Source organism: Ochotona princeps, chromosome 6, assembly GCF_030435755.1.
Source record: "Ochotona princeps isolate mOchPri1 chromosome 6, mOchPri1.hap1, whole genome shotgun sequence".
In the NCBI taxonomy this organism is placed as follows: Eukaryota; Metazoa; Chordata; class Mammalia; order Lagomorpha; family Ochotonidae; genus Ochotona; species Ochotona princeps.
In genome coordinates, this window is record NC_080837.1 from 706,945 (window position 1) to 719,327 (window position 12,383).

A 12,383-nucleotide genomic window follows, 5' to 3' on the forward strand; every position below is an offset into this window, starting at 1 on the left:
CTTGCTCAGATGTGTTAGCAGGTAGGTGGACCAGAAGTGGGCAGCTGAGTTTTGAACTGGTGCCCAAATGGGATGCCTGCAGCATAGGCTTTACCTGCTGTGACACAGTGCTGGCCCCTATTTATTCTTTACATTTAAGTATCTTCACTCATACTTTATGTAAAAGTCATGAAATTGGTGTGTAAGAACAGATACGATTATCATGCCCTTACTTTTCCCTCCATCTTCATATTACTTAAATTGTTTCAGAGAGAGACAGAGAACTGTAATCTGCCAGCTCCTTCCCCAAATCCCTGTAATCATCAAAACTGGGCTACACTGGAGCTGGAAGCTGAGAACTTAATCTGGGTCTCCCATGGAAGGCTAAGGCTATCACCTGCTGCCTCCCCCAGTGTCTGCATTAACAGGAGACAGGCATTGGAAGCTAGAACCAGGCATGTCAGTGTGAGATGAGGGCATCTTATTCAATAGACAGAATGCCTGCCCCTTAAAATACTTTGATTTAAATAATTTCTAAACACTTAAAATGATAGCCAATACTTAGAAACTTTTTCTGACTCTCAGGGTTAATTAAATCAGTGTTAAATATCTTAGTCTCCTTTTTGAAGCACCCATCACTAACTGAGATGTGTTTATGCTGCTGTGCTTTTCCTTAACCTACAGTTAAAGTCCAAAAGTTGTGCTGAGGGAGGTGCTGTGGGATTTTATAAAGACACTGCTAGGGGAAATTCTGGGAAACTGCCTGATACTTGGGTATGTAGGTTACCAGTTGCTGTCAACTGTATTCAACACATGGTTTCACTGAGAAGTTTATTTTTTGAATTCACAAATGGAACATTTAAAACAAACACTTAGGTCAGTTCTTGAAAGAGGTGTTACTTTCTCTGGAATGATTTTGTTTTTAAATGAGCACTTTAATGATTTGAGTGAAGGGAGTGCTTTATTTACAAGCCAAGGGTGAGATATGTCATATGTCCCCCTTTTACTTATATTTTCATGTGTTATTTAGACCTTTCTACAAGAAGGAATGCCTACTTCTGCACGGTGTGATGGTTTAGAGGCCTTGAAAAAGAAAGGCTGCCATCCAGATGACATAGAGAATCCCAGAGGTTCCACAGCCATCAAGAAAAATATGAGACCCAGCCCTCTGCCTCCTGCTCTGCCTCAGCTTCCATGGAGGCCCTCAGGCTAGCCAGTCAGAATGGCTGAGAGTTTCAAAAGCACAATTCTTAAGATTTTCAAAAGGACAATGCTAAATTTTTGTCTAAGATCAAGTAAGTTCAGCAAGTATTAATTTAACTTCCTGTGTTTCACAAATGTTTATTCTCTTTCTATTCAATAATATAAAAGCAACATTTTAATGTTTTCTTTCTGTTGTTTTTTTAAAATATTACTGGAGTTCTATTATCTGTGGCAGTGCTGGAACTCAAAGAAAACTTGTGTGCTGTCTCTGAAGCCAATGCCTTTGCGTGCAACCCTCCACCCCTTTCCCCACATCCACGCCCAGTCTGCTGCAGCACACCTGCCGCTCAGTCTGATACACCACAGCCCGTGGATCCTGTCGGGAATCTCTAGCCCCTCTGTACCCAGCAGAGCAGTGTGCTTCCTCCAGGACATGGCTCCTGACTACTCTCATCTTCACCAGCGCTTTCCAGGCTGCTTTTTGTGTCTTTCTATTCCTCCCACCCCCTTTGCAATCCACTTGACAGAGTGGTTTTCCTTGAGATTTAACAATATTTGCTTTCTTTTCTCCTATCTGCCTGCCACGAGTTTCTTCAGACAGAATTTAACAGTGGTACATCTAAACCTCTTATTCTCCTGTTTCTGGAGGAAATGTGCCTGACATCTCTTTCTCTTCTTTTCCATCCTCATCATTTCAATTCATATCCTTGTCACCTCCCTCTTGAATGTTTCCTATTATTTGTTAGCTACCTTTTCTAATACAATTTAAAGACTATTCCTAAGTTTTCTAAAGTAAAAATAATATTTGGTGACTGACATGCATGTGGTGGCTTCCTGGGACCAACTCCTGAGGTTTGCTAAAACTCCAATCTCCGTCCATCCTAAGTCAGTTAGGAAACTTAATTTTTGAGACACAAGCTACCTAGTATGGGTTGGGCATGCTGTTTATTTCATCTTTGTACCCACAAGGCCTCGTGTGTGAATTATTTGTTGATTGAAATTGAGTGTAGACTCGGTGAATTGTTTCTAGAAATCTCCAATTTTTGTTGATTTTCAGTGTTTGCCAGGGTAGACAGATTTGTTTGGTTTTCTCTATTTGCTCTTTTTTTTAAAAGATTTATTTATTTTATTACAAAGTCAGATATACAAAGAGGAGGACAGACAGAGAGGAAGATCTTCCATCCAATGATTCACTCCCCAAGTGAGCCACAATGGCTGGTGCTGCACTGATCTGAAGCCGGGAACCAGGAACCTCCTCCAGGTCTCCCACACAGGTGCAGGGTCCCAAACCCCTGGGCCATCCTCAACTGCTTTCCCAGGCCACAGGCAGGGAGCTGGATGGGAAGTGGAGCTGCCGGAATTAGAACCGGTGCCCATATGGAATCCCAGGGCGTTCAAGGCGAGGACTTTAGCCATCAGGCCACGCTGCCGGGCCCCCATCTTAAGCAGATATGTATAATTGGTGAACGCTACTGGGAAAGCCCAAGAGCCCCTTTCCTCAGCTTGACCTGGAAACACAAAGCTGGGAATCAGTTGCTTGCTAAGATTATTGGCTCAGCTTTCATCAGGAAATAGCTGTAACTTGAAATGATTGGGTGGTGAGTAGACAGGGCAGTTTTCTTGAAGCTTTGTGAGAATTTGTAAACTGAGGCTGTTTTTCCACACTATATTTATTCTGAAATTGCCATATATATATATATATATATATATATATATATATATATATATATACACACACACACAAAACAGGGAAGTTTTAAGGAAGAAAATAGCTAAAACAGCAGAGGATGCAGTGATGCAGATCATGAGTGAGGGAAAGAAGAGAGGGCCAAGAAGAGAACATAGACTGTGTTCTGAAAACCATAAACCAGGGCCCACGCCATTGGTGTAGAGTGCCAAAAATAACCTTGCAATACTTCCTGAAGAATCAAGATGGCAGAATAGGGTAAGGACATGTTTAAACAGATGGAGAAATATTAGCCAGAGTGAAGCATAGAAGGCACATTCCAAGAAACAGAAGAGGACAGAACAACAGCAGAGAGGTACCTGGAGACTGACAGACACAGAAAGGCAGTGGATACAATGGTGTAGTGTTGCAATGACTGATACCCCAGCAGCATTCAGCTAATGGTGATCTGAACTCCACCGGCAGAGATGAACACAGACAAAGAACAACCCATCCTGCTGGTCTGTTTGATTTGACCAGGAGAAAAGAGAGAGAGTGGCAGTCCAGATGGGCAGTGTGGAAACAGGGTAGATGTCATAGCCCAGTCCACCTCCTAAAGCCAAATTGGGCGCCATTTTATTTATGGAGGCAAGGGCTATGGGGCAGGATTGCGCATTCACTGAGCTGGGAGTGAACTCATTTCTGACTCAGTGAACTACAACGTAGCATCCTACAGGTTCCACTTAAGAGAGGTCTGGATAGCCCTCAGACCTGATGGCAAACAGATCAATAACTCTAGCAATGGCACATCAGGTGCCATTTCTTACAATGTGCCAAAGAATTTAAGACTTCAGGGAACAACACTGAGCTGCAAATGCACTGAGTTCAGCGAGATCTCACTGGGCTCAGTGCATTGCACTGGTCCCAAGGAAAATAATACCAACTATGACTACATATGGGTCAAAATAGGTCTGTGTGGCCCTGAGACATAACGGCCAACAGGTCCAGGCAAGATCAGAACCACCAACAACCTAGCTATAGAGGACTCCTAGTGTCTCCCTAAGCCTGGGACCTGCTCCAACCAGAAGTGGGAGAAAGGTTGTACAAACAATGGTGAAGCCTCAGCAGTGTCATAGGAGGTGGAGTGTGGTGAGCCAAGAGCTGGGGCTACGGAGACCATGGTGGAAACCTAATATTAAAGAACCCAGACCTGGAATTCGCTGGAGAGAGTGGCACAATTGGCTGCAAACAAAGAGCCATGTAAGAACTGCAATAAGTAAAACCAAACTGTAGACCTGTGGGTGACACAGCTTAGAAACCTGCCCCATGGAGAAGATTCTGCTGAACAGAAGTATAATGATCAAGAGCAAATGAAGGGACAAAGGCAAAATGAATATTACTGAAGTCTCCCGTGCAAAGCAGCAAAACCCTATGCCAACCTCAGAGTTCACTGAGGAAGACATCGAGAAAATGGGGGTACAGAGTTCAAAACAGTTGTTATAAAACTTCTTATCAACGAGAAGCATGTACAGCAGGCATTCAAGGAATTCAAGGAGTATATCACACTGGAAATGAATCAGATGAAATCTGATATGTCAGAAATAAAGAATACAGTGGAGCAAATTAAAAGTACAGTGGAGAGTCTCCAAAAGAGAATGAAGAAGGTAGAAGAAAGCATCTCAGAATTAGAAGATATTTCCTGCCACCAAGGGAAAACAAACAGAAAGCTGGAAGCAGAGCTGGATCAGGCTTAAAAAAGAAGTATTCAAGAATTGAAAGACACTATTATGACACATAATATAAGAGTTAGGGGAGTCTCAGAAAGTGCAGAAAGAGAAGCTGGGTTTAAAAATGTATTTAATGAAATAGGGGAAATTTTCCTAATCTACAGGAAGAATTGGGATTCAACATCCAGGAGGGACACAGACCTCCTTACAAGGTTGACCAAAAGCAATCTTCATCATAACATGTAATAATCAAGTTCTCTTCAATCAAACATAAGGAAAAGATCCTTAAATGTACACGTGAAGAAATCAATTGACATATAAAGGAATGCCAATTAAACACACGGGAGACCTCTCACAGGAAACTCTACAGGCCAGAGGAGAATGGAGCCACACAGTCCAGATTCTAAAACCAAAAAATTGTCAGCCCAGGATAATGTACCTAGGAAAACTTTCCTTTGTCTTTGAAAATGAAATAAAATTCTTCCACATTAAAGAAAATTTAAAAGAATATGCCTCTTCCAAACCTGCTCTACAAATGATACTTCAAGATGTTCTCTTGACAGAGAAAAAGAATAGCGCCCACCAAAATCAAAGGTAAATGCAAAGAACATCCCAGTAAAATAACAACAGAGTACTAAATCAATGAACAACCCACTGCTAAAATGACAGAACCAAATTACGACCTATTTGTATTAACCCCGAATGTAAATGGCTTAAACTCATCAGGCAAACGTCATAGATTAGCAGACTGTATTAAAAAACAACACCACTCTATTTGTTGCCTGCAGGAGACATATCTCACCAACAAAGATCAGCAGAAACTATATCTCACGGATTTTGATATTTTTTGTTTCATCTCTTTAAAATTCTTTCTTCTGATTAAATTCTTGAATGACTCATAGATCATACAGTAGGTTCAAGGAGGTTCTTGATTTTCTTTTTCATTTCTTCAGCGACAGATTAGTCATTCAGTAGCATGTTATTTATCTCCATGGTCTTGCTAATTTCTCTTTCTTTCTTCCTGTTGTTTATTTTATTTGTGACCTTTCATTTAAGAGAATGTATAGTAACTGTGCAATGGAGACTATCAAATCTAGCAGCATGTTATTCAACTTCATGGCATTGTAAATTTCTATTTTTCTCCTGTTGTTGATTTTTACTGTGGCTTTTCATTTCAGGGGATATATAGTAACTGTGTAATGGGGACTATCATATCCAGATGTGGGGATACAATGCAGTATGCATCTCTACTTCCAGACAAAGATGGACTCCCAATGAAACTGTTTACTATATCTTGACAATAGGATGCTGGACTCTCTGCCATTGTCCATGCCTGCAGTGATGGACATATTACTGTGCATGAAGAACTATACCATAGTAACTATAGTGATGGAGGAGAGAATTGGGGAGAGGATATGGGAAGTCCCAGGGCCTGTGGAACTGTACCATGAAATGATAATAATAAAAAGAAGTAAAATAAAAAATAATAACCTTGCATGTTTTAGGGAATTTATCCTGATTCTGGAGTGTAATGTACGCATTAATTTAAGCATCATAGCGATGTACTGAGTAATTGCCTTATTCTAGACATCAGGCTAGTTACTAAGGGTAAGATGCTGAGAAAGACAGGAGATATTTCCTGCCTCACTTGATCTTACACTTGAGTTAGCAGTTGCAGAATATTATGAAAAGTGCTCTGTCGCTGTCCTGCAGTGATCGACTGGGTGCATGGAGTCGATAATAACATGCATGGACTACTGACTGGTGGTCAACAGCTGAAGTTTATTAACAGCACCAGATTTTTAAAAGAAGGTTGTCATGTAGGCCCCCAGAGAGAAGGAGCTTGAGCCATTTACATCTCAACAGCAAGGTACAGTTTCCAAAACGCAACTTGTTTATACCTAAACCTGTAAACCAGGTTTCCTGTTCATTCATCTTCATATGAATTGCTCCTGGCACCTTCAGGGGAGATGCAACTTGCTATGTCTCCCACAATAGCAAAGATTCTGAATGTCCTTCTACAGTGCTCCAGTAGGGGAAGTACAAATCATCATAGGGTTCAAGTGTTCATTTATAAAGCAATAGGGTTTGAGGGTTAGAAGCAGCTTTCAGGTTTAGTCATTTGCACCTGCAGATTGTATCTGTAATTTAGGCTTTAACCATTTGAAGAGCAGTGCTGATGTGTAGGTTTTTTTAAAAATTTATTTATTAATTACATTGTATTATGTGACACAGTTTTATAGATACTGGGATTCTCCCCACCCCTCCCAAAACCCTCCCATCATGGTGGATTCTCTCACCTTGTTGCATAACCACAGCTCAAGTTCAGTTGAGATTCCCCCATTGCAAGCAAATACCAAACATAGAGTTCAGCATCTTATTGTCCAGTTAATTTCAACGGCTTCTTAGGGAGACCTTCTCTGGTCTGAAGGTAGAGCCAGCAGAGTATCATCCCGATCAATTAAAAGCTCCAACATGCCATCAGCAACAATTAATAATGTTACGGAATTAATTGACATAGTATTGAGTACCCAATATGTTAAAAATAAATGCGAGTTCTTAACCACATCCTGTGACTACTTCATTGACATTTCAATTTTAGTTTATATACAACGGGTTCTATACATCTTAAAATAGCTATAGATTATTGTTCAGCTGTCTTGTGTCTATTTTCATTATAATATTTAGCCTTTTATAGCATTGAATTCAATCACAAAAAGGACATAGTGTGAGGATCTGGTGGCTTTCAGTTCCTGGGTATTTGGGGCTGAAATCATTAGACTTGCATCGACACTTGGGGTTGGAATTTTTCTTCCAGTATAGCTTCCTGCCTCCTTAAAAAAGCAATCATCCATGTTATTATTTTTTGCTCCATTTCCATGGGCCTGCATCTGTTAATGTGACTCTATCCAGTGTCACCTCATGCAGCTTCTGGCTCAGGAGGTAATCACTATGATAATCTGTGTCCTCTGCTGTGAATTGGCAGCTGACTCACTCTCTTTGACATAGCATAAAGGACCTCACCTAGGATTGAGCACAGGACTGGGAGAATCCTCTCACACTGACAAGCAGTAAGAGAAAATCGGTTCAGGGAGAGGCAGCAACACAGAATTTGGGCTCTCCCTCCTATAAACTGTGAGTAAATCAGATAGTGTTAGCATCAACTACTGCTATCTAAAAGGGGAGCTGGCAAACAATCCGTGTCATACCTTTGTCTACCTTTGTGGGATCCATTCCTCCCACCATTTTCATTTCACTGTGGATGCTCATAAGTCCCCAGGCTGCTTGCAAACTAAAGAGCATCCCTGTGTTCTTGATAAAGTCTAGATCTGGAACTTTTAGACTTTCTTTTATATTATTTCACTTCTATTTTTGTCCCACTCCCACCAAAAAGGAGCAATGAATGAAACTCACAACACATTGACTCAAAAAAAAAAAAAAAAGAATTGTATCAAGTACATTGTGAGGAGTCAGACTGGGTATTAGGCAGTTAGGGTGTTCTGGGTCTGCGAATCAATTTTCTCAAATATAAAATTATATTTTCTCCACTATGTCTAAATTCACTAGAGCACATTTCTTCCAAGAGACAAGTGCATAAGGAACACATCAAGAACATGCTTCCTCCAAGAAATAAGAATGAAATTAACATATCAGTTCCCCATCTAAAGTGCCCACCCAATTCCATCTCTGTGTAGTGTCAGACTGGTCTCTTTATCATTAGAATGAGACCGGGGAAGCTAACTGGTAACACCTTTTTGGGCCTTTTGTCCCAAAGCCATGTATCATGGAAACCATGAATTTTCCTTTGTTTTTAGAGAAACTCCTTTGAAGCAAAATTTTAAACGATGCCAACAGCCCCTGTGCACAGGTCTCCTTTCTTGAAGCCCCTTCCGGTTCCAAGGATGGGAGCATATTCTCTCCTTTCTTCTAACAAATCTTGCTTGAAAACTAAACTGTCTTCAAGAAAATGATTTTTTCCTGGGAGACAAGAATTGAGGTTGCTGCTGTATTTTGTGTCAAAAAGTCCTACAATAGTATGAGATTTAGAAAAAAAGAAAAAAGAAACTTCACTTTTAACAAAAGGCGATACAAAGCAAGGTGATTTTTCTTCATGGATATATCAATAGGAATTTATTTATTCTCACAATATGCCCAAGATTAAGTCTTTCCAGCTTTCCTGATCAGCTTTTTCTGTTGGTTCAGAAGTGTGGCAGGTTTAGAGGTTAAGAAAGAGTACCTGTTTTCTGTTCAGTTTGGAGAGCTTCAGGAAACTATAAGGGAAGTCCATGAGCATATAAAAAGATTGTTGGGAGAATGAGGAATATAGAGTGTTAGTGGGAAATGAGCACAGGACAGCCTTTACAGGGAAGCATGGTGAAACAAAAATCAAAAAGCAAACCAAGTGTGACCAGAGAGCTACAAAGAAGGAAAGAGAACCTGAAGGCGAAGATCAGAAGAAAGGGGAAAATTAGAAGAGATAGAGACCAATAAGGAAAGCTTAGAACAGACAGGAAACAGTCAACTTGGACTCCCATATACCTTACTAGGAAGGACACAAAGATTAGTTACTCCTCATTAAGGTACTAAAGATTTCTCTGCACACTCCTCCTAAAACTATTCTGCTTCTCAATTGTTAACATATGGTATGTTTGAGTTCTAAGCTTGTTTGAACTAACCTAAAGTTCATGAAGTTCAGTAGGAATCACACTTGAATACTATAAGCTGCTAAATATAACAATGAAAATAGACACAAGACAGCTGAATGGTACCCTTTAACTATTATAAGGCGTATAGCAGCCGGTTGTATGAAAACTACAATTGAAATGTCAGTGAAGTAGTCACAGGATGCGGTTAAGGACTTGCATTTTCTAACATTTTGGTCACTCAATACCATGTCAATTAAATTCATGATGTTGTAAATTGTTGTTGAAGTTGTGTAGTGCCTTTTCATTGGAGGGGATGATATTCTAGCAGCTCTACTTTCAGACCAGGGATAGTCTCCCAATGAAACTGTTAAATTTATCTGGACAATAAGATGCTGGACTCTCTACGTGGCCCATACCACAATGAAGGGATCATCACTGGATACAAACTGTACTACTGTAACAATATGGAGCAAATCAATTCGGGGGGAGGGCTTTTTGGAGGGGCTTGGGGAACCCCAGAGCCTATGAAACTATGTTATAAAACAAAATTAAAAAATGTTTAAAAGGAAGAAAATAGAAAATTTGCAGTGCCTGAAGGAATTCTGAGTATGTTTGACAGTATACACTTGCTGACAAAGAGGTAAGAAACAGGCTATTGGACTCACATTGGTAAGACTGTAATACCATAAAGTTTCTTTTTTTTAAAATTTTATTTTAAATTCATTAATTACATTGTATTATGTGACACAGTTTCATAGGTACTTGGGTTCTCCCCACCCCTCCCCAAACCCTCCCACCATGGTGGATTCCTCCACCTTGTTGCATAACCACAGTTCAAGTTCAGTTGAGATTCCCCCATTGCAAGCATATACCAAACATAGAGTCCAGCATCTTATTGTCTAGTCAAGTTCAACGGCTTCTTAGGTATACCCTCTCTGGTCTGAAGACAGAGCCAGCAGAGTATCATCCCGATCAATTAAAAGCTCCAACATACCATCAGCAAAAATTTACATCACCATGGAATTAATTGACATAGTAATGAGTAACCAATATGTTAAAAGTAAATGCGATTTCTTATCCACCTTCTGTGACCACCTCATTGACATTTCAATTTTGGTTTATACACAACATATAACATTCATAACGTAACTTGTTATACATAACATCGTGTCATCTTAAATTAAGGCAAACATGTGGTATTTAACCTTTTGGGATTGGCTCATTTCCCTTAGCATTATGGTTTCCAGTTTGGCCCATTTGGCCACAAAGAACTGCATTTTGTTTTTTTTAATAGCTGAGTAGTATTCCATGGAGTAGATGAACCATAGCTTTCTTATCCAATCCTCTGTTGATGGGCATTTTGGTTGCTTCCATGTTTTTGCAATCACTAATTGTGCTGCTATGAGCATAGGAGTGCATGTTGGTTTCTCATAAAACAAGTGTTCTGGATATATTCCTAGGAGTGCTATTGCTGGATCATATGGTATGTTGTATTTGAGTTGTTTGAATGTTCTCCATACTGATTTCCACAGAGGCTGTACCAGCCTGCAGCCCCACCAGCAGTGGAGTAGGGATCCCTTTTCCCCGCAACCTCGCCAACAAGTGTTGTTGGTGCTTTTATTCATGTGGGCCAATCTTACTGGCGTCAGGTGGTATCTCATTGATGTTTTAATTTGGATTTCCCTTATTGCCAGGGAACTTGAGCATTTTTTCATATGTTTATTTGCCATTTGGGTTTGTTCCTTTGTGAAGTGTTTGCCCATTTCCCGTGCCCATTTCTTGAGTGGCTTGTTTGTTTTGACATTTTGGTTGTTTTGTAGTTCTTTGTATACTCTGGAGATCAGCCCTCTATCACCTAAGTCGTGTGCGAAGATCTTCTCCCATTCTGTGGGTTGCCTTTTTACTTTGTTCATTGTTTCTCTAGCTGTACAGAAGCTTCTTAGTTTGATGAGGTCCCAATTGTTTATTTTGGTCTTGATTTCTACTGCATTTGGAGTCTTTTTTAGGAAGTGAGGGCCTACCCCTAAGTGTTGCAGTGTGTTTGAAGGTTACTTTGTCACAACTCTCTAAAAACCTCTTTAAATGCAAATGTCCTTTGATGGGATTCAACTGTAGAAATTATCTTGCATATATTTGGTCCTATAGAAACACCAGGTTTTTATAATATTATTATGGGAATAAAAAACAGAAACAATCAATCTGTGTCAATAGGGGATTGTTAAAATACATGAAGACAAATTTATATAATACTATGTATGCAGTGATTGAAATACGTTCTAGTGGCAAAGTGGAAAATAAAAAATGTTGGACAAAGTAATAGAATTATATATCTACTAAGCTACTTCAGAAAGTTCCTAGAAAATTAAGTTTAAAATGAGTTTATTTGGGCCAATGCCATGGTACAGATTTTGTTTTTCCAGGTTCATAATTTAATGTACAAATTGAATTACCACAGTTGAGTTGAATTAGCTTCTCCAGGCATGAGGGCAGATGGGGAAACAATTTGTAATCGAGTTATGTTGCTTTCACAGCTGGAATTTTTAGACCTTAAGCTGAAGTACATAACCAGCACAGCAATGCCTCCATATGCGGCTAGTACACAATTCATTCTGCCTGTGAGCATGTAAGAGTTGAAATACGTTTTGATTTCAGTGAACTGGAATTGGGCATCAGGTTCTGGACCTGACATGATATCAATCTTCTCAGAGCTACCAACTCCTCAACTGACATCCTTCAAGGCCCACCGACAGTGAACTGGCCCCAGCCGGAAGCAATGGTACAGATTGAGCTTTTATCTGTCATGCTCGTGTCAAATGTGGGTACTGGTTCCAGTCCTAGCTTTTCCACTGCCAATCCAGCTCTTTGTTTATGGACTAGAAAAGCAGCAGAGGATGGCCCAAATCCTTGGGTCCCAGCAAAAACATTGGAAACTTAGAAGAAGTTTCTGGCTGTAGATCTTTCCCTTTGTAGAAATCTGTCATTCAAAAAAAAAAATTCTTTTAAACAATGAAGTTATTTTAATACAAAAATCAAAATTCATTGAATCCTTTTTGTGTAATATGCCTTATAGACAAGCTTTTTAAAAGTCCTTAGCATGAATTTCACGGTTTTTTAAAAACAATTTATATATTTTATATTATTATCTTTATGCTACAGTTCCAC

General features: G+C 39.8%; 1 pseudogene; it reads right to left on the bottom strand.

The window, feature by feature from the left end:
* Nucleotides 1–11,735: 11,735 nt before the first annotated feature.
* On the bottom strand, nucleotides 11,736–11,910 carry LOC131480445 (ATP synthase membrane subunit K, mitochondrial-like; annotated as a pseudogene).
* Between the last annotated feature and the right edge of the window lie 473 nt (nucleotides 11,911–12,383).